Source organism: Pongo pygmaeus, chromosome 10, assembly GCF_028885625.2.
Source record: "Pongo pygmaeus isolate AG05252 chromosome 10, NHGRI_mPonPyg2-v2.0_pri, whole genome shotgun sequence".
NCBI lineage: Eukaryota > Metazoa > Chordata > Mammalia > Primates > Hominidae > Pongo > Pongo pygmaeus.
This window is the reverse complement of record NC_072383.2, coordinates 99277829-99305288: the sequence shown is the minus strand read 5'-3', so window position 1 is coordinate 99305288 and position 27460 is coordinate 99277829. Positions and strand designations below refer to the sequence as shown.

At 38.7% G+C, this 27460-nt stretch overlaps 1 protein-coding gene across 3 annotated transcripts in view; it reads right to left on the bottom strand.

Moving 5' to 3' along the window:
* ANO4 (anoctamin 4) overlaps positions 1-27460 on the bottom strand; it is a 425083-nt gene that overhangs the window by 323977 nt on the left and 73646 nt on the right. Inside the window, exon 1 of one of the 3 annotated variants that reach the window (XM_063646629.1) lies at positions 22720-23110. The exons of the other annotated variants lie outside the window; for them this stretch is intronic. The gene's annotated coding sequence lies outside the window, so the exon portion shown is untranslated. Of the gene's footprint in view, positions 1-22719; positions 23111-27460 lie in introns of those variants that run through there. 3 annotated transcript variants of the gene reach the window in all.

Here is a 27460-nt window from a genome sequence, read left to right as displayed (position 1 = left end):
AAATGGCTAAGTTGGCTGTTTAGTAAACCTGCATATAGCTTCATTAGAATACTGCTTTGAATATTCTCAATTATTTTCTTTTCAATATCTCAAATCACATCCAAACCCAAGAAGACCTAACTAGGCTCTAACTAGGCTAAGCCTAGGCAGGGATTATCCTAGGTTGTGTCTGCTGGAAACCAGTTATATTATTAATATACCATAGATACAGCTAGAGTATAAAATACATGCATGCTTGTTTTAATCTTACCAAAGAGGCAAGTTTTACGAGTATACCCCAGAGCCAGATAATCAAGCATTTTTTAATCTTTTAATATATATGTTGAAAGATCTATATAGCATATACTTAAGGAATTATATAAATGCCTAATCATATTGCTCATTGAATTTTATATCTTCTCACATTCCTACAAAATAATGACCCAAAGGCAAATTGGTATTTCAAATCTCTACATTCAAGAAAACTGTTCCTCACGAGATATACCTAATGCTAAATGGTGAGTTAGTGGGTGCAGCACACCAGCATGGCACATGTATACATATGTAACTAACCTGCACATTGTGCACATGTACCCTAAAACTTAAAGTATAATAATAATAAAAAAAAGAAAACTGTTCCTAAGTCATTCCCCACAAGATAAATATCTAAGTTTTTTAAATATCTGAAATCAGATGTTCTAATCTCTATTTTTTAAAAAAATAAAACTTACTCAGCAACAACTGAATTTAGAGGGCTAAGAACTCTGAACATACACCAATGAAAGAGAAAACAATTCTCAATTATAAGAAACTTTAATTGAAAAGTTTAGAAAAGTGAACAGTATTGTAAAAATATACACATCAAAACTTGAAAACAAGTGCAGAAACTTCCTTGCAATGTTCACAGAAGATAAATTATGGTATAACAATCACAGTACAATGTGCTAGAATCCAAACTATCCCCCTTTACAAATAGCATTATTTATCAACACCTTCTCCTTTCTCCTTTATAAACAGTTGAAGTCCTATTGACTCTAATTTCTACTATTTCTTAAAATCCACTCACTTCTAACTGTACTGCCACTAACTTATTCTAGTCTAATCTAGTGTCTAGTTTACCTCATTTCCAGAATGAATTATTCCCATAGCCTCCTAAATGAGGCATCTATATCCACTCCTTGCCTCTTCCTTACATATTTCATACTCCTTCCTACCACAGGGCCTTTGTAATATGCTTTTCCCACTATCTGAAATATTCTTTGACCCATTCTCGACTGATAATGGACCACTCATCTTTCAGATCTTTCATCAGAGAAGCCTTCCTTCCAGTTAAATTATGCTTCCACAGTTATTCTCTCATGCCATTTGCCTGTAATTCATAACAGTGATCATAATTTGTAATTATATATTACTCATGTGTCTGCTTCATGCGTCTATCCCACTGAACTCTAGATTCCATAAGGACAGAGATTGTACCATATGAGTTCACTACAGTCATTTTAAATAAATTAATGAATTAATGAAATAGTACTATGCCATGCATTCAGTACTATGATAGTTATATATTTTAAATGCTTTGGGAACACGATTTGAAAAATTAAAGAACACAATTAAGAAGAATTAAGAGTTGAGTTTCAGAGGTTTTAAAAATTAACTTCATTCTCTTTAAAAGTTTATCAAACTTCACTCCATAGATCCTACCTGATAATCTACAAGATCTCTTTCTGTACACAAGTTGCATAAATGGATAAAAGTATTATTACTTATTGCAATATTTAAATATGCCAAATTTTTAAGTTATTTATAGTTTTGTGATGGCAAATACTCAATTTTGTCCTCAAAAGACTTTCATGTTGGCTGGAAAAAATACACATGCATAAATTCACACACACAAACACACACACACATACACACACACATATATGTAAAGTTATTTGCTAAATAAAAAATATTATTTATTAACAATAGTATCTAAAATAATATTATTTGAAGGCTGGCAAATCTGAATTGTATTCTAGAGAAAATCAGAATTACCATTTATATACAATCATTTTCATACACTTTCAAAGTATATGAAAACAGGCCTGTACAAATTTATCACTTATGTAATCCAAATAAGAAAGTAAATGGCAGTATAGTAAATGAAATACCATGGATTTTGCAAAATATTGAATGTTATATGTTACATGCTTATGGTACCTAACAATGACTTTTAGATCTCTAGCTAGATCATAGATGTTGTCTATATAGAATATTCATATTTATCTACTCATCAATCAGTGTCAAATATCAAAAATACTTTGAAAGGCAAGTTCCAGGACTTGTCAAAGTCAATGATTATATCATTACAACAAATACTGGTCATGACAACTCTGAAAGCTCAGAAAAATAAAGTAACCTGCTGATGGTCAGGGAGAGATTTAAATTCAGGTTTATCAGATTTCAAGACTATACAATAATGTCTCCCAGATGGCCAAATGGCAAATGGGTCATTTTTTTGTCTAATCTCTAAGCACTACATTCTTATGTATCCAGAATAGTTAGGTAACTGATAACCATTCCCCCCACCATCACTTATGCACTTGCTCATGCCCTCTCTCTCTCTCTCTCTGTTTCTCCCCGTTCCCTCCAGGCGTCCCTCTTGAGTGCATTCCAAAGTTAAAATGATCCCAGAGCATCCACCTGATCCATGATAAAATCTCACACATCTTGGTCCCACCAACTTGCAGCCATCTCCCTGCAGCCCCCTCTCCCACTTTGTTCTTAGCGGCAGCTCTCTCACAGCCTTCCACAGGTTCAGGTGAACCTCATGTCCCCAAACTCCCATCAGGGGATAATGTCAAGCTCAATAAGGATTCCTCTCACTTGGTGTGAAGTGAAGATGGAGTACCCTTCTCCCACCCCCACATTCACCAGGGCCCCAACATCAACCTCATACATATTATGGAGCAGACAAAAACTAACTCCCATACAATGTTTCATATGTTCTAAATGGGTAAGTGATATGGGGGAACCTAATGTAGTATTCTTGGCCATTGGGATCTTAGCCAAAACTGAGATAGACAGAGTCCCGCCTTAACATCTTGTTACATTTATATCAACAAAAACATATAAGGACTAGAGAAGAACATCAGAGTGGTTTTTTAAAAATAAAAATAGAAGATGCTAGCACTCATGCTTCCATAAATGATAAAATTCTGGCCCTGCCCCTCTTGTTTTCCTCCATCCTTACTGCTCTCTATGCATGTTGTCATATGAACTTGTAGCCCCTTAAATAGTAGAAAAACATAGGAACATTCACGTAAATGGGCATGATAAATCGTATTGGGGTGACAAAAATGTTCTAAAACTGATTTATGATGATGACTTCACGACTTGGTAAACTCACTATAACTTATTGAATTCTATACTTGAAATGAGTGAATTATATGATATGTAAATTATATCTCAATAATTTTTTTAAAGTTTGCCTTTACACAAGACACCACAAAAAAATTCCTGGAAACTACAGAGTATATAGTATACCGTTTTCAAGAATTAAAGATCTTCCTATTTGGTAGAGGAATCATGGATGCAATCTGTTAGACTTATATTAAAGTATATATAAAGTAGTGGTAAGAATAGGGAGGGGAGTTATAGCTAGAGGCTGACCTAACACTTGAGGTCGATGCAAGAGCTAGAGGACTGATTGACAGCCATATGACATGCAGTAGATGAGTGGTCTTCAAACATGTTTGCTCATGCATGGCCCAAAGATTCAAAACAAAACAAAACAAAACAAAAAGCTATGTATCCCCTTCTGAAGGTCTGCCCCAACTCAGTGAAGTTTTAAGTTGACTTCATCATAAGCTTATAGGATTACAAAGAATATAATTTATGGCATACATAAACACTGAGGTTTTAAAACACAACTGTCATATCCCACATTCAACCATTTTTAAGATATCTGACCAAGCTCAAGCTCCTTTTTATCAGTTGGAAAATTTACATCGCTAGTTTTTCTCCTTTAACTCATATCCAGCCCACTTCCCCACAGAGTTTTATCCCAATGTAGCATATGTTTATATTGGAAAGTCTTTTATTGTTCACACTACCATACTTCTCTGCAAAGAAATATTTCCAATTGCTGCTCTGTTTGGTGCCCAGGCTGTTGTTACACCCCTGCACAATGCACTACAGTAAGATTTGAGATGGATAAGAAGGATGCCTTGCTTTGCTAAAGTGGAAAAAGAGGGGTTGTAAATGGGAAGGTGAGAAATGAGACTGAGCATACAATCCAGACTCTGGGAATTTATTCCCTTCAAACCTTCTGTACTTTGCTAAGTGTTTGGGTTCCCTGCCCCAAAAGGACCTATTTAAAGCCCTTGGAGAGGATCACCCATTTGTCTGAGCAATAACGTGTGTCCAAACAATTTTCTACGCATAATCCTGGCTGAGCTGCTTGGTTCTCCCATGCTTCCCTTGGAAATAAGGAGGGCAACCTGCTGTTCAGGTAAATGTCTTTGCTAGGCAAGTCAGCTTCCTCATATGGATGCTAACACCAGCTTTCATTTGACACTGCCAGGAAGCCAGGTCTCTCCTTAACTAGCTACACAGAATAGTAGCTACACTGTAGGCCCTTATTTGCTGGAGAGTAATGCCACTTCAAGTTCAATGTTAAAAAACAATTTTCAAAGCTTTATTTGAGATAAACAATACACAGGAAAGATTGCTTAAAGACAAGTAGTCCACCCACTTTTCATATCCCTGGGTCAAACTGACCCGCAGAGAACTGATTCCTAAACAGAACCTTGCCGATTGCTTTTACAAAATTTTGCCTTGAGGCAATGCTATTAACACAAAATTGTCTTATGAGAATCAGCCTTGCAAAGCTTGATGATTTTCATAACAAAACACAGTGTACTCTTCATTGGGACTCCTGGGAGAAATTCTTGTCTGATGTTGGTGCTAAGAGTATGGTTAAAATCATCCTGAGCAAATGGTTTATCTTTACCCCCATAAGCCTGTTCTTTTCCCTCTGGCTGACTGAAAGCTTAAAGCCTTTAAAGGTGGCCTCTGTATCTTACATGTAAGTCATTCCGACACACAATTTAATTGTATTCCTGCTTTCATTTTGTTCCCACCTCTTCTTTACTTCTGACCTACTTTTACTTCATATTATTATGTATGTATACACATTATTATGTATGAATAAGATTATATATATATATATATATATATATATACACACATAAATACAAACATACTGGAGTTTTATCCTATAATCTCATGTTGCTTCTACATCCAGAAAGGTAACAGAGCTACTTCCCTATAAAATATGGCCTGTTTTGTAAAGCTTGGAGTTATGAATATGCTGAAGACTGTCACATAAAATCAAGTGACCAAGGACACAAGGCACAATCATCAGGGTCTCTAAAGCAATTCAAACCTAAACTAGGTATAGGATTACTTAATCAACAGAACAACAACAAAGCAATAACAAGAAAATGCAAAACCCAGTTCTAGATTTCAATCGACAACCATGTTTTGAGCTCCTACTTCATGCCAGATGCTAAGCTAAGTGTTAATAATTAAAAGGAAAATACGAATGATTCATGATTCAAAGTGCCTACTACAGTCTGTGGGGGAGAAGAGAGGAATTACGTGTGTGTGTGTGTACACATATATGTGTGTGTATGTGTATATGTGAGTAGGTATGTGCATATGTGTACACACATGTGGTATATCATTAGCACTATGATATAAGCCTGTATAAGATTATACAAAACAGGGGCCCGTTAGTGCTAACTATGGATGGGGGCAAGAGAAGAAAAGCTTTACATCGACTACCATGGTTTATGGGAGTCTATCTTATCCATCACTCTGGCTACAATAATAATTGAAGAGTTATTTAACTTTGTGACTCATGATGACAACAGCAGGTAAAATTAAGAAAGAATGAACCCACCTAATTACAATGAGGACTGTGCATGGTTTACTGTACAGTTAACTAAAGAATAATAATCTGTGTCAAACTGGAACCTTTGCTCAGGTATGGCCAAGAGAACAGTGGCCACTCTCACTCAGTTCTGATTTCATCTCACACTGTGGAAATGTATCCAGTCCACAGTGACTGGCACAGACTGTGGGTATGGTTTCCAACACCAATTTTGCAGGGGAACTCTGAATCCTTATAAGCAGCCCAAAATCCTTCAAAAGTTGGGGTCTGACAAAAGGGGCACCTGGCTGGGAGCCATAAAAAACTTTTACAAATGTCAGTTTCATTATATAACATCACCTGATTTACAAAAATATACTTATTTGAAACTGATAGCACTGAATCACTCAAGAATATTTTCAAAAGCTACGGGAACTAGCCTGACTCAAGTCTCCAGAACATCTTATAACCCTTTGCTAATGGAAAAAAAGTATCTAGGCTTTAGAAAGCCCTTTCTCTTGATTTTAGCTAAAAGCAATTGGATATGTGAGGTAATTTATAATTTTCAGCCGTATTTAATTCATTGACCCCACATTCCCAAGATCTATGATTTGTGAGTCCATTTCCGTGACCCCCCCAAATTATTCCTCTCCCATGTCAGTCCAAAAAGGATGCCAATTTCTTGTATTATCAGGGCTTTGATTACTATTTCCTGAAAATTCTCAGGCTCTGAAATTGCTTAAAGCTAAATTTAGATGTGGCTTCTATAGATTTTATTGCTCAAGAGTAGACACCATTTACGTACTTCTGATTGACCCTATTTAATACATCCTCCCAGAGGCAATTTCAGGAATTCTCTATTTAGTCATGTCACACAATCCAGTGTGGCTCATAAGTATACAAATAATAAAAGTTTAGCCTGCAAGAGTTCATGATGGTGTACTCATCATATTGACCTATTGACCATATGGACTGCTCTTGCTAAAGAGACCCTCCCTGGCTATACTTCCCTCATCTCCCTTTAAAATACTGTATGTGTACAGTTAGCAGTTATCTAATCTACACGTAGCAGTTATCTAATCTACACTTGCCCATTTTACTTCCTATGCACACTTTCCTGTATCCTTCCAGTACCAGGTTCAAGACAGATCCATAGTTCTACCACCTCTCACCACCTCCAGAATCACTATCCTGGTCCATCATCACCTCCCTTTCTGGACCTCTGCACCAGCCTTGTAACTGACCTACTTACACCCTGACTCCCTCTATTCTCCACACAGCAGCAGGTGAGATCCTTTTAAAGGCTGCCAGTCAAATCCTGCTACTGCTATATGCAAAATAATGCCCTGGCTCCCCATCTCATTCTGGATAAAATCTAAATACTTAAGCCACCTCCTCCACCACTCTGCTCTAGCCCTTTTGGTCTCCTCATTATTCCTTAATCATGCCAAGCACAGTTCCTTCTCAGGGCCCCTGCACTGGCTGTTCCCTCTGTTTGGACACCATTTCTCTTTTGGATACCATTTACCTCTGCTTGGACACCATTTCCCTGGCTCATACCCTCCCTCTCTCCCCAGCTCAGGTCCTGATCAAACATCACCTTGCCCAGAGGACTATCCTGATCAGCATACTCCTAACCATCTTCCCTTTCCCTTTCATCCTGCTGCATTCTGCTTCATCATATACCACTGCTTAACATATCAACTTATATATCACCTTATCAGGCTCTTCCCACTTGAATGGGATGTCTTTGGGAGCAGGGAGCATATCTATCTGGCACACTGCTGCATGCCTAGCATCCAGCACAGAGCCTAGCATACAGGTGATTCTAATAAATGATTGTTGAATGAATAAATCTTCCATAGGGGCTCTCTGTCATTCCTAATGTCACTGTCCTAGTTTAAGAGAAAACAGTCTCTAACTGGGCCCACTGTTATAATCTCCATACTAGTATTCCTGATTTTATACCCACACCCTTCTAATTTGCTCTCCATATGGCTACCAGAGTTATGTAGTCTACAAACTGACCTTTTCTTGCTCACAATTTTCTCCAGTGCCTACAGAATATAGCACAACCTCTTGTGCATGTCATATAAAGCCTTTGAGATCTGGCAGCTGCCTACTGGCTAAGCCTAATCTCCTAAGCCCCACAGACTGAATAACTTGTAACTGATTCATGCCCCAGTGCCTTTGCACTTGCTAGTTTCTCTGTCTAGAGAAGCCTCCCCTGATCTGCCCACCTGGCAGCAACTCATCCAAATGGTCTCAGTTCAGATGCTGCTTGCACAGTAAAGCCTTCTTTGATTGCCCCAGGACAGCTTGAGGCTCTCCCACTCTATGTTCTAACTCTGCCTTGCACATATTTTCATGAAAGCATATTACCCTTTTTTTTTTTTTTTTGAGACAGAATCTTGCTCTGTCGCCCAGGTTGGTGTGCAGTGGGGCGATCTCTGCTGACTGCAATCTCAGCCTCCTGGGTTCAAGCAATTCTCCTCCCTCAGCCTCCAGAGTAGCTGGGATTACAGGCACATGCCACCACATCCGGCTAATTCTTGTATTTTTAGTAGAGATGGGGTTTTGCCGTGTTGGATAGGCGGGTCTGGAACTCCTGGCCTCAAGTGATCCAGATCCACCCGCCTTGGCCTCCCAGAGTGTAAAGCACATTACCTTATATTGTTATAATTCTTTGTTTTCATCATTTCATTCCATCTCTGAGTAAACAGCAAACCTTTCAATGAAAGGGATCATGTCTCATTAGTCTTCATATTTCTAACATTTGGTCTACAGTAAGTGTTCATTAAGTGCTTACTGAGCTAATTAATTGTCAAATGAATTAATATAAGACAATGATATGGAACACTTTGCAAAAGAATCTCAGCAATTGGTGCTTTGAATTTGTGGGTGTGAAAAACACCTATTAAATTCAATTGCAAATTTAAAACAAACACATTTTTATAGTTAGATCAACAATTCGAAATATAGGGTCAGAAGAGATAAAAGAAAAAATGAATCAATTACATTTACTTATGCAAAGTTTCAATATTTTTCCCCAGGTAATCTATTTTACGGTGTCAAAGAAACATTTCCATTCCTTTTTCACTCCTCAATACTTCTGGAAATATGTGAAGACTAAACAAATACTTATAAACCATGTCAAATAATGTTTTAAAAAATATGTGCCAAGATATATAGGAAGAATATCTTAAAACATTAACTAAGGAGATTCATAAAAGAAGATCTGAATAAATGGGAACATATACCCTGTGTGAGGAAAGGTTGCGTCAGTATCATACAAAATCCTCCCAAATTTTTGCAAACTATACATCTGGCAAAGGTCTATATCTAGCTTCTGTAAGAAACTTAAACAAATTACAAGTAAAACATCCCCATTAAAAAGTTGGCAAAGGGCATGAACAGACACTTTTCAAAAGACATACATGTGGCAACAATAATATGAAAAAAAGCTCAACATCATTGATCATTAGATAAATGCAAATCAAATGAGACACCATCTCACACCAGTCAGAATGGCTATTATTAAGAAGTCAAAAAATAAAGGATGCTGGTGAGGTTGTGGAGAAAAAGGAACGCTTATACACTGTTGATAGGAGTGTAAATTAGTTCAGACATTATGGAAGTCAGTGTGGTGATTCCTCAAAGACCTAAAGACAGCAATCCTATTACTTCAACCCAGCAATCCTATTACTGGATATATACCCAGAGGAATATAAATCATTCTACCATAAAGATACATGCATGTGAATGTTCACTGCATCACTATTCACAATAGTAAAGATACGAAATCAACCTAAATGCTTATCAATGACAGACTGGCTAAAGAAAATGTGGTACATATATACTGTGGAATATTATGCAGCCATAAAAAGGAACAAGATCATGTCCTTTGCAGGGACACGGATGGACATGGATGGAGCTGGAAGCCATTATCCTCAGCAAACTAACGCAGGAACAGAAAACCAAACATCATGTGTTCTCACTTATAAGTGGGAGCTGAATGATGAGAACTCATGGACACACTATGAGGAACAACACACACTGGGGCCTGTCGGGGTGGAGGGAAAGCATCAGGAAGAATAGCTAATGAATGCTGGGCTTAATACCCAGGTGATAGGTTGATCTGTGTCACAAACCACCCTGGCACACATTTACCTATGCAACAAACCCACACTTGTACCCCGAACTTAAAAGTTAAAAAAATTCTCCCTAGATTAAGCTATAAATTTAATTTAACCCTTTCTCCAAAACATGATTGTTTTTTAGAATGAGACAATTTCTAAAGTTTATTCAGAAAAATAAACATGTAGGAAGATCAAAAAAAAATCCTGGAACAAAAGAGTAATAGGGGTGAGGCTAGCCATATCATATATTAAAATTCATAAAACTAGAGTGATTAACACAGTGTGGAACTGCAACAAACTGGAAGTCAAGAAAATGGAGCAGACTCTCCAAAAATAGTTCTAACTACATAAGGGGATTTCATAGATGATGATACCCTTCCATGTCACCGCTGCCTTGGCCCAAGTAAAAATCATCTTTCTCAAGAGTCACCACCTAGCCAGCAAGGAAAAGACACATTGTGCATGAAATGTTTGGAGAGAACTAGGTAGTTGTTGGGGGAAAATAAAATGGAATTTCTATTTCGTTACTAATCCAAAATAATTATGAATCAAATAAGTATGATTTTATTTACATAAAAATACAAAAGGAAATTGTGGAAGCATGAGTTTTCAGAGTGGGTTAGGCTTTTCTGATTATTACACAAAACCCAGAAAGTACAAAAGAAACATGTGACAACTTTATATAAAAATTTATTACGCCTCAAATACCATAAACAATATCAAAGACAAATAACAAAATAAGGGGAAACACTTGGTAAAAAATCATAAGGAAAGGTGAATTTTTCTAGTATATAAAGAGCTCCTGGCCGGGCGTGGTGGCTTACGCCTGTAATCCCAGCACTTTGAGAGGCCAAGGCGGGCAGATAAGAAGTCAGCAGTTCGAGACCAGCCTGACCAGCATGGTGAAACCCCGTCTCTACTAAAAATACAAAAATTAGCTAGGCATGGTGGTGGGTGCCTGTAATCTCAGCTACTCAGGAGGCTGAGGCAGGAGAATCACTTGAACCCAGGAGGCGGAGGTTGCAGTGAGCCAAGATCACACCACAGCACTCCAGCCTGGGTGACAGAGCGAGACTCTGTCTCACACACACAAAAAAAAAAAAAAGCCTCCTAAAAATCAAAATCAAAACTCAATATTTGAAAGTGGGCCTGCAAAGGACATGAACAAAGAGTTAGCTCATAGAAGAAGAAAATACAAAGTAAACACATGAAAAGATGCTCAAATTAAACTATAAGATGCTACTTTTCACCCAGCAGATTAGCAAAGATCAAAATGCTTGCTAGTGGGCATAGGTATGAGGAAACAGGCATTCTCTTTCATTGCTGATGGGAGTGTAAACTGGCACACTTCTGTTAATGGTGATTCAGTAAGAGCCATCAGAATTTTTAAACTCGCATACCCTGTGAACCAGGCATTCCACTTTTAGAATTCCTTCCTACAAACTTACTGGCACCTAACTATTCTTCCTTAGCCTCCTGCCCCTGTTTATACAAATCACACTCTCCTGGCTATTCCCTCCAGGAAACTGCAAGCTGTAGCCTGTCTACACTACTCACGACCTAAGGAGACTTCATCTCTAAACCCTCCCGAATGGCAACAGAGAAAAAGAACATTGATCATATTTGCTGTTAGGTTGCTCCTTTTCTCATCCACTCTACTTTTCTCTTTTCCTGCCACAACATCACTTACTGTGACTAGTGGGTCCTCCTCCCAGGGAACTTGTGGCCACATGGTCCTCCAATTCCACTGTTTAGGTTCTGTGATACAGACTTCAAATCAAAGTAAATTCCAAATTATAATAACTATCTAAGAGACTGAATAAAAAAAAGTGAGATCCCTCCAAAAAGATTTACCCTAAAATCATTAATCACAAACAGGAAGAAGAAAGTGATTGCTACAAAGAGAATAAAATACCTAGGAATAGAGCTAGCAAGGGAAGTGAAGGACCACTTCAAGGAGAACTACAAGCCACTGCTCAAGGAAATAAGAGAGGACACAAAGAAATGGATAGGAATAATCAATGCTCATGCTCATGTATAGGAAGAACCAGTATCATGAAAATGGCAATACTGTCCAAAGTAATTTACGGATTCAATACTATTACCGTTAAACTACCATTGACATTCTTCACAAAATTAGAAAAACCTATTTTTTAAATTCATATGGAACCCAAAAAGAGCCCAAATAGTCAACACAATCCTAAGCAAAAAGAATAAAGCTGGAGACATCACACTACCTGACTTCAAACTATACTACAAGGCTACAGTAACCAAAACAGCATGGTACTGGTACAAAAACAGACACACAGACCAATGGAACAGAATAGAGAACTCAGAAATAAGACCACACCCCTACAACCATCTGATCTTTGAAAAAATCTGACAAACACTAGCAATGGGGAAAGAATACCCTATTTGATAAATGGCGCTGGGAGAACTGGCTAGCCATATGCATAAAATTGAAAATGGACTCCTTCTTTACATCTTATACAAAAATTAACTCAAGATAGGTTAAAGACTTAAATGCAAAACCCAACTATAAAAACCCTAGAAGAAAACCTAGGCAATACCATTCAGGACACAGGCATGGGCAAAGACTTCATATGAAAATGCCAAAAGCAATTTGTAATGAAAGCAAAAACTGACAAATGGGATCTAATTAAACTAAATAACTTCGGAGGAGCAAAAGAAACTATCATCAGAGCAAACAGACAACCTACAGAATGGGAGAAAATTTTTGCAATCTATCCATCTGACAAAGTTCTGATCTCCAGAGTCTACAAGAACTTAAACAAAGTTACAAGAAAAAAAAACAAACCACTCCATTAAAAAGTGGGCAAAGGACATGAACAGATACTTCTCAAAAGAAGACATACATGTGGCCAACAAACATATGAAAAAAACTCAGCATCACCGATCATTAGATAAATGCAAATCAAAACCACAATGAAATACCATCTCACGCCAGTCAGAAGGGTGATTACTAAAAAGTCAAGAAACCATAGATGCTGTCAAACTTGTGGAGAAAATGGACTGCTTTTAGATTGTTGGTGGGAGTGTAAATTACTTCAGCCATTGCAGAAGACAGTGAAGCAATTCCTCAGAGACCTAGAACCAGAAATACCATTTGACCCACCAATCCCATTACTGGGTATATACCCAAAGAAATATAAATCATTTTATTATAAAGATACATGCATGCATTTGTTCATTGCAGCACTGTTCACAATAGCAAAGACATGGAACCAACCTAAATGCCCATCAAAGACAGACTGGCTAAAGGAAATGTGGTATATATATACCATGGAATGCTATGCAGCCATAAAAAGGAACAAGATCATGTCCTTCTCAAGGACATGAATGGAGCTGGAAGCCATTATCCTCAGCAAACTAACACAGGAACAGAAAACCAAACACCATGAGTTCTCACTTACAAGTGGGAGCTGAACGATGAGAAAACATGCACACACTGTGGGGAACAACACACACTGGGGCCTGTCAGTGGGGGCAGGGAAAGTATCAGGAAGAATAGCTAATGGATGCTGGGCTTAATACCCAGGTGGTGGGTTGATCTGGGCAGCAAACCACTCTGGCACACGTTTACCTATGTAACAAACCTGCACATCCTGCACATTACCGCAGAACTTAAAAGTTGAAGAAAAAAAAAAAAGCTCTGCTAAGGGGAAAAATACATATGTACATATGAGAACTTCTCTAAACCACTAACACCAGAGAGACAAGTAATGGTAATAACAGGTTAACAATTGTTAGATAATGCAATCATCTTGCAGGCACTGTGCTAAGGGCTCTCCATGGACTATTTCATTTATCACTCATAACAACTCTGAGGTAGGGGTTATTAGTTAATCTCATTTTTATAATTGAGGACAATGATGCACAAGGAGACCAGCTCACTTGCCCAAGGTCCAAAGGTGAGTAAGTGGCAGAGTAAGAATGGGTACAATGTCTGCCCTAGAGCCCAGGCACTCCACCTCTAGGAGACATTTTCCTTTAAATCCTAATTATTTTAGAAGCAAGGTAGAAAGTATTGCCTAAAGGCTTGCTTGCAGTAAAATGGAACATTGATGCTGAATTAAAGATCCCACAAAATATAGGATGGGAATGTTGGGAAATTCCTAAATATTGTTTTTTATCTCGAGGCACCATTTCCACTAACCAGCTCACTCAGATGTTCTATATTGGGCAGAACTTGTTTTTGTAAATGTTGTTTATTCACTGACATTTATCTCGCTGGTTTTATCCTCCCTACCTCCCTTCCTCCCAAAGAGAAATTCCTTGCTCAATTTTTGCATGTTCACTTTCTAATTCACTCCTGTCTCTTCTCTGAATGAGCTCTGCTCATGGGTGATCCCACCATTTCTCTGCTCCCGGGGTTGGAGTTCCCTATACTCCAAGCTCCCATCCTCTCAGAACACCCCAAACTGCTCCTCTCAGAGTCAAGTGAGGGACAGATCCATTTACATCCCATGTTCCTCTAAATTCTGACAACTTTAGCCTTGAGAAAAATACTAATGGGCTTTGATGTCCGTAGTACTTTTCTTTAAATCAATTCAAGAACTAAATGCTTCATTATAACTTTTGTTCACAGTACTCCAATTATTTCAAAAGCTGCTTTTATCTAGGAGGAAAAAACCCTCAAGATGGTGGTTTATCATAGAATTGTCAGAAAGTGAATGTAAAAATAGGCAGCTAAAAACAATGAGTGGAGAGAAGAAAATAACCTAAACATAATGCATAAGTTAAATAACTTTAAAGAGAACCAAATGTGAAGATAATAGCAGCCAAAGCATTCTTCATTTTTTTCCCTCCATAGCACTGATCACCATCTGACTTGCTTCGTATTTGCTAACGTGTTTGTCTGTCTCCCCCTCCTACTCTGACCAGAATGTTAGCTCCATGAAGGCAGGAAGTTGACTGTTTTGTCCACTGCTGTTTCTTGCCCCTGAAACACAGTACGTGCTCGATAAGTACTTGTGGAGTGAGCAAATGAATGAATACATGAATGAATGAATGCAGCTTCTTTTCCACCACATCATCTCTCACTCCACAAGCAAAATTTATTTGCTTTCATGCTCTGGTCAAGATATCTAGAGATTTTCCTCCAAATTCTTCAATCTTTTTAGATTAATTTCAAGGTGGAGAGTCATGGTCAGATCTAATTATGAGATGCAGAACACCTACCAACTTACCATTCCCTAAGAATATGTTTACTCATTCTTTTAGGAAAAAGAAAGGAGGGACAAGGCAAGCAGAAATCATATTTTGATGATGAATTGAATCTATTACAGACAGAATTTTCCAAGCCACTTTTTCACCTACATGAAACAAACTTACACACGCATATCTCACTGGTTCATAAAACAACTGTATTCCTTGTAAATAGCATAAAGTTAATTGTCAAATAAAAAAATAACTAAATTTTTACTGTAGAAATACAGCACCAAAGACCCAAGGGGTTTTCCACACGCTGGACAGTTTGTTAACAGGCACCTCAGTGATCTCAATGCTAAACTCCCTTCGGGTCTAAACTGATTGATTTAAGTGAGACTTCCTGGCTTCATTTCCTTGTGATGACTTTGAATGGCAAAGTGTACCCTCAAGGGCAAAAGGGATGGGTGAGAAAAAAATGTGTTATGCAGTTATGTACTGCGCAACTGCTCTCCTTCTCTGCGGAATACAGACTTTTGATTTAATTAAACCTGAGGAGCGATTCCAAACAAATTTCCATTTGGCATTTTCCAGACCCTATTAACTATCCTCCAGCTTTCAAAAATAATAAACAGCATTTAGAGTTTCTGATACCATTCCCGTCTCCCCACGCAAGGTTCCTCATCTTTGCTTGCATTTTCCACCTTCCCTCCACCCCGCCCCCCAGCCCCTGCTCCATCAAAGTCACCTGATGGCTGGCATGACCATCATAACTTTAAGTTCCTTCTCAAGCCAGCCCCTCTGTCTAGAATGCCCTTTCTACCTGCTGCCTTATCTGCAAGTATACAGCTGACTACAGTCTCTGTTTATAGCAGTCAGCCTCATTACCAGTCATTGACACATGGGACTAACCCTCACTAGTTTGTGGCTTTCTGGAGGACAGGAATTGTGCTTTTCTTAAAAAAAATATATTTCATTCCTTGGTACTTAATGCAATGCTTTGCTTATAGAAGGCACTTAATAAATTTGCATCGTTTACTTTACTGAAACTCATTTGAAGGCAGAAACATTTCTTGGGGTTTTGAATAGAATTTCTAATGGACTACATCAGGATGTCTGCCAATCTCTTTATCCTTCTCGGTATAATTCATAGTCACACTGGTTTGAAAAATTAAACTCTCCACATAGAGCAGTAGCTGCCAATGACAGCACCATAGGTTTTAGATGGTGATTCCCATCTGTTTGTTCAAGGATTATTGGTTATCTGCTCTACAGCAGTCACTATACCAAGATGTGAGGTACAGAACATATAGTCCCTGCCCTCAAGAAACAAAAAGTCTGTTTGAGAGAGAGAGAAAGAGAGAGACAAGTAGACAAACAGTCTGTAAGGTCCTGAGGGATACAGAACAACAGAGATAGTATACCTAGCTCAGCTCTGGGCAAAAGAAGTCAATAAGGATGGCAAGTGTCAAAACACTTCCAAGGGAAATGACATCGACTTTGCTTTGAAAGTTTAGTCTGAAGAGAGAAGAGGAAATAGCATGTGCAAAGGCACTGAGGCAAGTGAGAGCACTGTAAATTTCTGAGTATTGCAAATGGTTTTGGTACTCCTAGAGCATTCCATGGAACTTCAGAACCAGACATAGAACAAGGAAGCAAGGGCTGTACACTGTTATGGGCCTGATATGCAAGGCCAAGGAGTGTGGTATTTAATCTGTGATTTGTTCCATGGACACTGTGCTATCCAGGCTGTCAGTTTAAGATTCTAGGAAACAGGTAAGTTTTATCAAAGACACGAATTGTCATTTCATGAATCACAACAATAGTGCAAATAAGTTTAGCTAATTTGTCTCTTCTGTTCAGTCAGGTCACAAAATCAGAAGCTAAAAATAATGTCTTCGAAAATTGGAAGATATATGTCGCAACGACAGCAAAGGTGCCTTTCTATGAAAAGAATTTCTCAACGGAATAACCACAGGGAAAAAAATCTGCCCAAGCAAACTATTTTTCAACCAGATTCTTTGAGAAATTGTGAATCAGTAAACAGAACACTGGCTGACAATGAAAAGACAACCAACTCCATGAAGTGTAAGTAGACTCTGAACTCCTCAAGAGGAGTGGATGTGTCTGGCTGTCTCACCACTAGATCTCTACTGCTTGGCAGTAGGGTGGACACAATAGGTGCTCAGTAAGTAACAGGTAAATGAGTGAATGGTGAAGGAATTAATTCACAAACGTCACCCCCTCTATACAGAAATCAATGATCATTTAAATAGTTTAAGCAAAGGGGAAAAATTATGCATAGTTTTTGTAAAATTCTTTAAATGTTTATAGGAAAAGCAGAATTTCAACATAAAAATGCATTTCCACACAAGCATAAACAAATTACCATAAACATTTGCTTGATATGACTCACTCTGACTGGTATAGCCACGTAATCTGCATGAAATGAACCCAGAAATAATGGACACCAGTGAGACAGATGCCACAAAGCAGATTTGTGAACAATGAATGGCAGTGTCAGCTGTGTATCATGGAAGGGGCCCCACACTGGGAATGGAGCAGGGTCCTGAGTAAATGAATGCACCTTACACTAAAGTCATCCTGCCCAGGTGCTATGTGAGTCTCCAGCCCTGGGGAAGTCACATCACTTCCTTAACTTCTATGGAATGACAGGATTAGGTAAATTGCTCCTGCAGGTTCCTTTTGTTTTTGTTTTTTTTTTTGAGACAGAGTCTTGCTCTGTTGCCAGACCGGAGTGCAATGGCACAATCTCAGCTCACTGCAACCTCCGCCTCCTGGGTTCAAGTGATTCTCTTACCTCAGCCTCCCGAGTATCTGGGATTACAGGCGCGCCCCACCATGCCCAGCTAATTTTTGTATTTTTCGTAAGATGGAGTTTCACCATGTTGGCCAGGATGGTCTCAATCTCTTGACCTCATGATCTGCCCACCTCGGCCTCCCAAAGTGCTGGGATTTACAGGCATGAGCCACTGCACCTGGCCAAGGTCCTTTTTTTTTTATTTTTTATTATTATTATACTTTAAGTTTTAGGGTACATGTGCCTTCTGATAATCACAAGAGACTTTCCAAAATGCGCCAGGATAAGCTGATAGTCATCATATACATATTCGCCCTGTTCATGAAGGGTACCATGATCACACTTTTCTGAGTAACACTGATGCTCACGTCACTGTCACAGTTCTGGGGGCTTTGCAGGGTCAAAGGAAGTTACAGCCTACTCCCTTCAGGAATGTCTAATATGGGTCAATTGTCTTAGAAATAATCATTCATCTAGTAGCAAATAGAAGTGAATTAATACTTCACAATTTTTATGGCTGGGTTACAGTCCTCTGGGATTATCTGGTCCAAGCTTCATGTAGCAGATACAGAATTTGAATCACACAGCCAGTTAGTGGTGGGGGCTGAACTGGAATTCAGGGGGCTTACAGATATCTCTCTGTGACTGGCTGTGGTCTCTGATGGTCTCCAGACACTCATTCCCTCTCTGACACTCACAGGAGGTCCCCCGTGGGGGACCAACAGGAAAGATGTAAGTAACTGAATTCCTACTGTATTACATTATGTCTGCTTTCTATAAGAATGGCTGCTGGCTCACACACACCAAAAGGTCAGTCAGCAGATGCCTAATTAAGGGTTAAAGATTTCTGTTAGAGAAAAAGCTCACAAAACCTGTCATTATGTGTTTTTACATTTCTTCGCTCTTCAGACTTAAGAGCAAACAGCCTGACTGGAGAATTAAATGCTAAACATAGGAAGAATGTTCCCCTTTCGTCTTGCATTATTTTGGGGCTGTGATTTGGTTCTCCTCCAAAATTCTGCCATCTCCCTCTAACTCCTAAGAAGTATAACTTGCAACATAAACATTTATGACAGTCTGGATAGATTATTATGCTACTGAGGACATGTTTTTTTCCCTGCAAAACTGATCTAGTAACGACAGTCCTAAATGAATTTAGTAGGGAGGCACAGATCAAAAATACAGTATTCAACACAGCTCATGAAGCATTTCTCCTATTTTATACAATCTGCCTGAGCTGCCAATTGAATTGCAAGTTCCTTTCAAAGTAGATTACCAGAGCTGGTGCTAGAAGTAGTTCTGAATCTCTGCTGAAGAATAGTCTTCCCTCTAAGAAGCCTCATGTGGGAGTCACACATAACTCTTTGTACTCTGTAAAAGGGGCTCAAAGAGATGGTAAAAGGGACTATATTGGCTAAATAATATTAGGAAAAGCAACATAAAAATTCAGCCAACATCCTAATGATATGGTTCATTCAGTTACCAAAGAAAGGCTGTATCACATAATCAAATGATTTTACTTTATAACACCCATAAACTCCCCCTCTTAACACAAAGACCTTTTAGACAGTAAACATATCAAGGTTTGAGGGCAGTCCAACCTAGACAGATCCAGAATGCCATTAATTAAAATGCAAAATGGATTCTATTTCTGGTCCTGGTAATCAACTATGGAAAACAATTTTGATGACAAGAATGCCTGCAGAAGTATGAGGTTATATTTATACTAACAGAAACAATTTCTTCCCTCAGTTACATGATTATGGTTTCAACATTTGGAGTTTGGTTACTAAAAGAAAAGCTGTAATCAACTCTTCATTAATTGTTGTACATTTTTCACTGTCTGAGTTTGTCTGTGTACATGTAGGCATGTTCACATATATAAAATGGCAAAAGTGAAGAAGCGAGAAAGAAGAAGACAAGAGGACTTTAAAATGGAGACTTGGTTCATAATTTAAGCTGCAAGTTTCAAATTAAACCACCACCAAAAGAAACAGTGAAAGCACAGTTTTGATGATAGTTGTAATTAAAGAGTGTAAAAAAAAAAAAAAAAGAATAACTGCATCTACACCAATCTAGGTGTTTCCAGACCCATTTTAAATAACTTCAACTTGCTAAGTCTGCAAGCAAAATCAGTTGCAAGGCATAGCAGCAAAATAAATACACACAAAATGTTGCAGTGACTTCATCACACCAAGAGGCTACAGGCGCCACTCAGCACAGCTTTTATCAATTTTTCCTGCAGTAGTTTTCTATGTGGCTTTCAGAGACCCTGCAAAGGAATTAACATGACACCATGCTGTGAGACAAGGAAATGCTGAAGAATGCACTCTCCCAATTCAAAGAAATTCTTAAAGGCATTATCTGGAAGTGGGGTCTAGGAAGTGGGGAAATCCTTACCAAAAAAAAACAAAAAAACAAAAAAAGCCAGTTAAAGCAATATCTGAGGAATTTTCCTTCTGTTCTCTAAATGGGCATGCTACAACTATTTTTTTAAGTATATACAACTGACACAGTACAAACAACAGTACATTTGTGTACATGCTTGTATATGTGTATGTATGTATATATACACACATATATAAACAATTGCACATATATATACAATTCTGATTGCATAGGTAAACAATCTGTTTAGCAAAATAAAGGAAACCTAAATAATGTTTTTTCTCAAGGCTAAAGTTGCTACTAATTAAAATGAAATATGTTCTAAATGATTCTGAAATTGCCTGCAGTGAGAAATACTGAGTCTATTTCCATGACACCCAAGCTGATTCTAACTCTTTCCATCTTAATGAGTATCTTCAGTTGAGTTGCCAGGCACTATATAACATCCTTTCAATTAGAAAAAGAGAAAAAAAGATTAAGCAAAGTAAGAACACACAATTAATGATGAAAGTAAACAGCTAAACATAAAAGAATTAAAGAGGAAGCAGAGCAGTCTGACAGTCAAATTACAATACAGTATTGCCGCGAACCACAACCGAGTGTAGGGAAGAGTGTATTAGAACAGCTAAGTCAAGCAATGCTGATAATATTTTAAAAATTGTTTTGAATTTTTTTTTTGCTGTTAACCTCTGTGCTGGTTTTACTCTTGAACAGTGCTAACATGTAAACATCTACAAATTCTTGTTTTTTATTTAAATGTATGCTTTTACACATGCAAGGAACCCTTCACTGAAATAAAAAACAAACAAAAACAGAACAACAACAAACGCATCTACTTTGGGCCCAGAGAAGAGGGTAAAGGCGTATGTCTGATGTCATCACCACTATTTTAAGAAAAATCCACATGAACAGTAGACATAAAAGTAGTGAAAATAAGCAAGACAGTTAGGGAACTTTACATTCCAAACTCCCAAAGAGCAGGAGGAGAGACTGGAAATTTCACCCCACATTTTCCCCCCTCACTTATCACAAAAAATCACATTGTATTAGTTCAGTACCTTATGAATCAGAGACACACTACCTTATGAATCAGAGACTGAATTACATTTGGCAAGAACCCTCTCTAGAGTGAAATGGACCAGAATGGGAAAACCTACACAAATAAGATAACCCACCTCCAGTCCAAGACTTGAAAATAACTAAATAGAATTACAACTGCGAAGCTATTTTTTGGAATGATGCTTTGACCAAAATAGTTGGACACACCTGCTACCAAAAAAAAAAAAAAAAAAAAAAAAAATCCCTGTTAAGAGAGACTCCTGCAATGCACAGGAGTGAAACTACTAAAATGTTCTTGGTTTCCTTTGGGCGTCAAGAAGCCGCCAGTAATAGACTTGAAGTTGTGGTGCTCTTTGCAGCAAACCTCAGGAGACCAGGTGAAAAATTAGAGCACTATTGTAAGAGTAATGCCCCTGGAATAAACAATCTGCCACGTCCATAGTCTTCATCAGAAACCTGCTTATGTTCTCCTAGAAAAGTCTAACCATTCTAATAACCTCAAAGTATTTTATCTCCTAGCAGGAGGACAAAACTATGCTGTCAACTCAAAAATCTTCCTGTCATCACTGCCCTACCACTCTCTAAACAGCCTGCAAAATATGGTTTGCAGAACTGGGTACCCTGAGACTCAGAAGGGAAAGAAGCAATGAGGTCATGCAGTCTGCTCCGTCTGCCAGCTCAGGATTCCTCCTGCTGAGAATGTTCCTGCCCAAGTTGTAAACCCCACAAGATACAGGGTCATCCTGGACCCACACGGGCAGGTGCAGAAAACACAGCTGCCCACAGCAGACTCAACATAACTCACACGTGTGTGCTCATCTTTACCGACAAAGATGGAAGAGTTTGCTATGTGGGCAGGTCACCCCCGGCCCTTCTGATTCTGAGTGAGTGCCCCCGGCACACTGAGGATTCATCCTGCCCAAATTTGTCAGTCATCCTCCACAGATTCCCTGCACGCTGCAGTTTACCATCGTGAACACATCTCCCTGGCTGCTGCTTCAAGGACAAAGACAGAGCGCTTATATTCGTATCACAGCAGAAGAGTTCACGTTTATGGAAAAAAGATCAAAAGACAAACACTCCAGGCAAATGACCCCTGGCATTTTTGAAGCTGGATCATCCCAGACAAGATCCATGAAAACAGAGGAAATGCAGAAGGAAGGTCACTACGCTTAGCTGGGAAGAGAGGGAACGAATGGTTCAGTTCACTGCAGCAACAGAGCAGCTCATTCAATGTAAGCACTTACCATAAAAATAGAAAGAGTCAACAGAAGGAGAAGGGATCCTTCCTCAGTGCCTTGGTGTCTTCGGCAGAAAGAAATCCACTGTGAACCTCCAGGCTCCAGTCGGGAGGAGGCCAGCAAAGTGATGACAGGCAATAAAACCACCACACACAAGTCCTTTTCAGCCTCCCCTCGGGCCGTATGCAGTTGTTTGTGCTGTAAAAACCCTGAGAAGTCTGGAACAGGACTCTCCCGAGAGCGAGCCGGAGTGAAAGCAGCCTGGTGGATTTCACCACCGTCTCAGAGCATCACGCCCAGGACTGGTCCTCCCCCTCCCCAGGTGCAGGGGAGGCATGGTCGGGGGAGGGTGGGCACTAGGCTGGGCTAGGAAAGGCGAGAAGAGGGATGAAAAGGAGTCTCTTTAGAGTGGAAGGAACTGCCGGAGAGAACATCAGTATTCCATATCAGTTATTGCCAGCGACCAATCAGCCCAGCCAGGGGGCCGTGTCAGTGTGACAAGAGAGCAGCAGATGACAGCCAGTTCTGAGAGCGGCAGGACAACCCCCTGCCTGGAAGAGAAATTTGGGAGGATTGGCAACTTATCCGCTCCACTGCTGCTGTTAATGTTTGCTTGTATTTAACAAAGATCTAAAGCCCCATAGTTACACTAGCCACGCAGGAAGTTTTTGAGGCATCCCACAGCATCTCTGCAAGAAGCCAGACTTGAAGTCCCCTAAATGATGTCTGATGGCATGTCACAGTCCAGACAGCCCTACTGATGTGTCTTCAAGGGGTCATCATGAGTACAGTAATGGCGCTTTGGACCTAAGCTTCTTTATGCCCAAAGTGCAGGATAAGATGACCAGTGACCCGGCTTTCTATTTCAGAAGTGAAAAATTTAAGACAGAGAAGGGTCAAAGGTCTCTCCAGGAAATTGACTGTCAATCTTCATTAGTTTTCTTGTATAATATAGGTATAGAAATATTGTTAGAGGTGAGTTTCTGAAGATAGTTAACATGTCCCTTTTAGAGCTCTTAAATCACCTATAAGAGAAAATATGTGTTTGGGATAAACAATAATAACAATTCATAAGCACACTGAAAATTGAGAAACTCTGACTTACACTAACAGAAGGAGCAAAGGAGCAAATCTCTTGGTGATCAATGAAGGATGCGTGGAGGACTCTAAACTCTTCCTACTTCCGTTTTCCCCTATTCTATTCTAATATTGAACTTATAAACTTTGTCCATATATATTAATTAATTTGTATTTGGTTGTGATTATTACATTATATAGGGATGTAGTTTTGAAGTTAAATGCCAGTTTAATTGGACTCCACAGTAAAACTTCAGAACTTTTTGTAAAATGGGGAGATTGTCTTGGGCCACCTTTTTATCACTGCAGAAAATATAACTCCCTTTAGACAGTCAAGAGTTAACGAATATACAAATGCCCCCGGGTTTTGTTTTCTCTTTTTTTGTGGGTTTTTTTTTTTTCCAGGTGACTTACATGATGTAGTTTTTAATTTTAGTTGTCTGTTTTTACCTAGAAGTTGGAATCCCATTTGCACATTTCGCTGTGATCTCTAACCGCAGGCAAGCTGACTTTGGGGAGCCTGAATACCACAGCTTAAAAGGAAGGGCTGGGCTCCAAGGAAGCAGATAACTCAGCACCAAAATGAGTCACAGCAGAAGGCCATAAAAAATGTTCCACATCAAAGATGAACATAATAAAGTGAAATTTTTTAAACGAAGAAGAAAGGATAGTTTTCCAGGGAAGTCCTTGTAAATTATATAAGGAAAACCTGGGAGACTTCGATTCTCAAACGCTGTTTTGTTATTCTCCTCAGTTCAACTCAAATCAGCAAACATTTGAAGAACATCAATTATGCATCAGGGCTACAGAGATGAGTCCTTGCCTTCAAGAAGTTTACAGTCTCATGGACAAATTTAAATCTTCTTCTTGAAATTTCAACACTATGATTCTTGCCAAGACAGAAAATGTTCTACTATTTTAATGTTCTTCAGATTAAACCAATCCATGAGGCTGGACTTTAGCCTCCAAGCTCTGAGTTAGCCTAGTTAGATGTTTGTCATAACCGAAGCCATTCAGGAAATATAAATGCACAGATAATTTTTGAAATCTAATTAATATATGAGAAAGTTCTTTAACTGAATGTTTGTTTTTATCTGCGTTAACGGCTTCTGACACCGTAAAAGCATGGGCAGCATATCAAAGAATATACTTAATAAGGGAATATTATCTAAAACTCCTAAATGAATTGAGATTAATACTGTTGATGAAATGGGTTCATACCTTGAATACACAGCATTATAATGATGCATGAAAAGGAAAATACTGCAGAAATACAAATTATCTAGTGAATTAAGTAACTGCATATCTATATGACAATTGATCAATAAAAATAGGTATTCCAGTTATTAACTCAAACGCCATTAATTTTTAAAGTTTGATCTCTTTATTCCTCTCTACTAAAAAAATGACAGAAAATGCCTCCCATTTCAGATAGCAACAACATTAATTTTTGTAATGTACAGATTGTTTATACAAGTCAGTTAAACTTGGGATGATATCAATGATTGTGTCTTGTTCACTGGTGTAGAACTGGTGTAGTACTTAATATATAATAGGATCTCAATCAGTATTTGTTGGATGGATGGCCATTTGAATGGCCAGAAGAATCTGGCTAAAATTCTACAACAGCATGATTTAATGCCTTTTTCCTGACTACAAGATAAACTGAATTATGTACCTATATCTGCCACTTATTTAAAAAGAAAAAAGATAGCTTTTTCAGGAACTTTGTTTCACAGAAGCTTGTTGACAGAGCTTTCTAAAGACTAAAAGACAAGGATTCTTCAAGCTCAGTCTTTCAACACCAGGGTAGACACAGTTCTTGGGAAGTGGATTCTGTGTTCTGTAACTAGCCTAAGGAGAAAAAGTGAAAATATGCCTATTTTCCAGACCACCAAGAGGGTAAGTGGCCACATAATTCCATTTTTGACATCAGAATCTTTTAACGGAGGTATGAGAATTGGGACTTTTAAATAACTTTCTGCCAATTAATGGTTTTGAAAACTAAGTTATAATCTGCATAAGGAAAAGTCTGTGTCTCTTCCATCTAACTTCTGAAAGCCAGTGTCTAAAATAACTAAACCCCACAGTGTGCCAGAGTTGACTCCAATGGCTCCACCTATCTTTCCGGGCCTTTGCAGCACCCATAGTGTAAGTATTATGTACACTGGGGCACCTGGGGCTCAGGGAGGCTGAAAATGCTCACCCAAGTGGCAAAGACAATGTAGGAACAACTGGAACAGCCTCAGAGCTTCCTTTTATATGGAGACACTGATTTGAACATAGGAGGCGGTCCCCCAAGAATGCTTTTAGACTAAATGTATGAGACAATAGGGGACCCTTCCCACCATGTTACATGAATTTGGATGAGGTGGGAATGACACAAGTCCAAGTTGAAGCCGAAACTTCTTTTACCTCAGAGATTAAATGTAAAACTTTTATGCAACAAAAATGAATTCCTAATGCTTATAAATTAAAGAGAAAATAATTTGTATTTGTTGATTTTTGTTTCTCAACTCTGCCCTACAATTACCCTTTTTTTTTTTTTTTGGAGACAGAGTCTCGCTCTGCCATCCAGCCTGGAGTGCAGTGGTGCGATCTCGGCTCACTGCAACCTCTGCCTCCCGGGTTTAAGCAATTCTCCTGCCTCAGCCTCCCGAATAACTGGGACCACAGGTGCATGCCACCATACCCAGGGGGACCACAGCTGCACGCCACCACACCCGGCTAATTTTCTGTATTGTAGTAGAGACGGGGTTTCACCGTGTTGCCCAGGCTAGTCTCGAACTCCTGAGCTCAGGCAATCCGCCCACCTCAGCCTCCCAAAATGCTAGGATTACAGGCATGAACCACCGCACCCAGCCTCGAATTACATTTTAAGGCCAAGAGGAATAATCCTTACTTACTAGAATAATACTATAGAGGGAAAGAATATTCTAGAAAAGTATGGGACTGACACACACATTAAAGTATGGTCCCTCACTAAATTCTAAAATCCTAATTATCCTTCAGCATTCAGCAGGAGACCTGAAATGGAGAGAGGATAGGTTGAACTGCTAATGTTTCCCTATCAGAGGTCATTGGCTGCTAATAATTTCCCCAAAGTGCTTAGTAGGCAGGTTTTCAAATAGCAACAACTATTCCAAATAGTAGGTATCTGCAGCACATAAATATAATGAGAGCATCCAAGTCTTCAAAAATTTGTTTGCACAGTCAGCATTCCTTAGCCTGAAGAATCCTATGGGATCATCAAAATCAAATCATACGGAAAGAATCTATAAGATCACAGACTTATAATTTTTTTTTTCTGAAGATAGAAAAATAAATCAGTGGCTGACTTAAATAGTCAGGGAGAATTAGGCTGAGTCTGGTGAAGCCAAAATAAGAAATATGTGTGTGTGCACCAATGTTAGAAAATTAGCATGTGCATTTAAAATCCAACTGGAGTGTCTCCACATCCAATCAGTACTTAAGTCTTACCAATGTTACCTCTATACTTCTTCTCAACACAGAATTAGGGGCTGCAACCAATTCTTTCTCTTAAACTATTATAATGGCTTCTAAACTCTCCTTGGTTCCAATCTGACCTACCTTAGCCATTAGAATTTTCTTTCTAAAATACAACAAATATAATCATGCCATCCCCTTGCCAACAGGTCTGGGATGATCA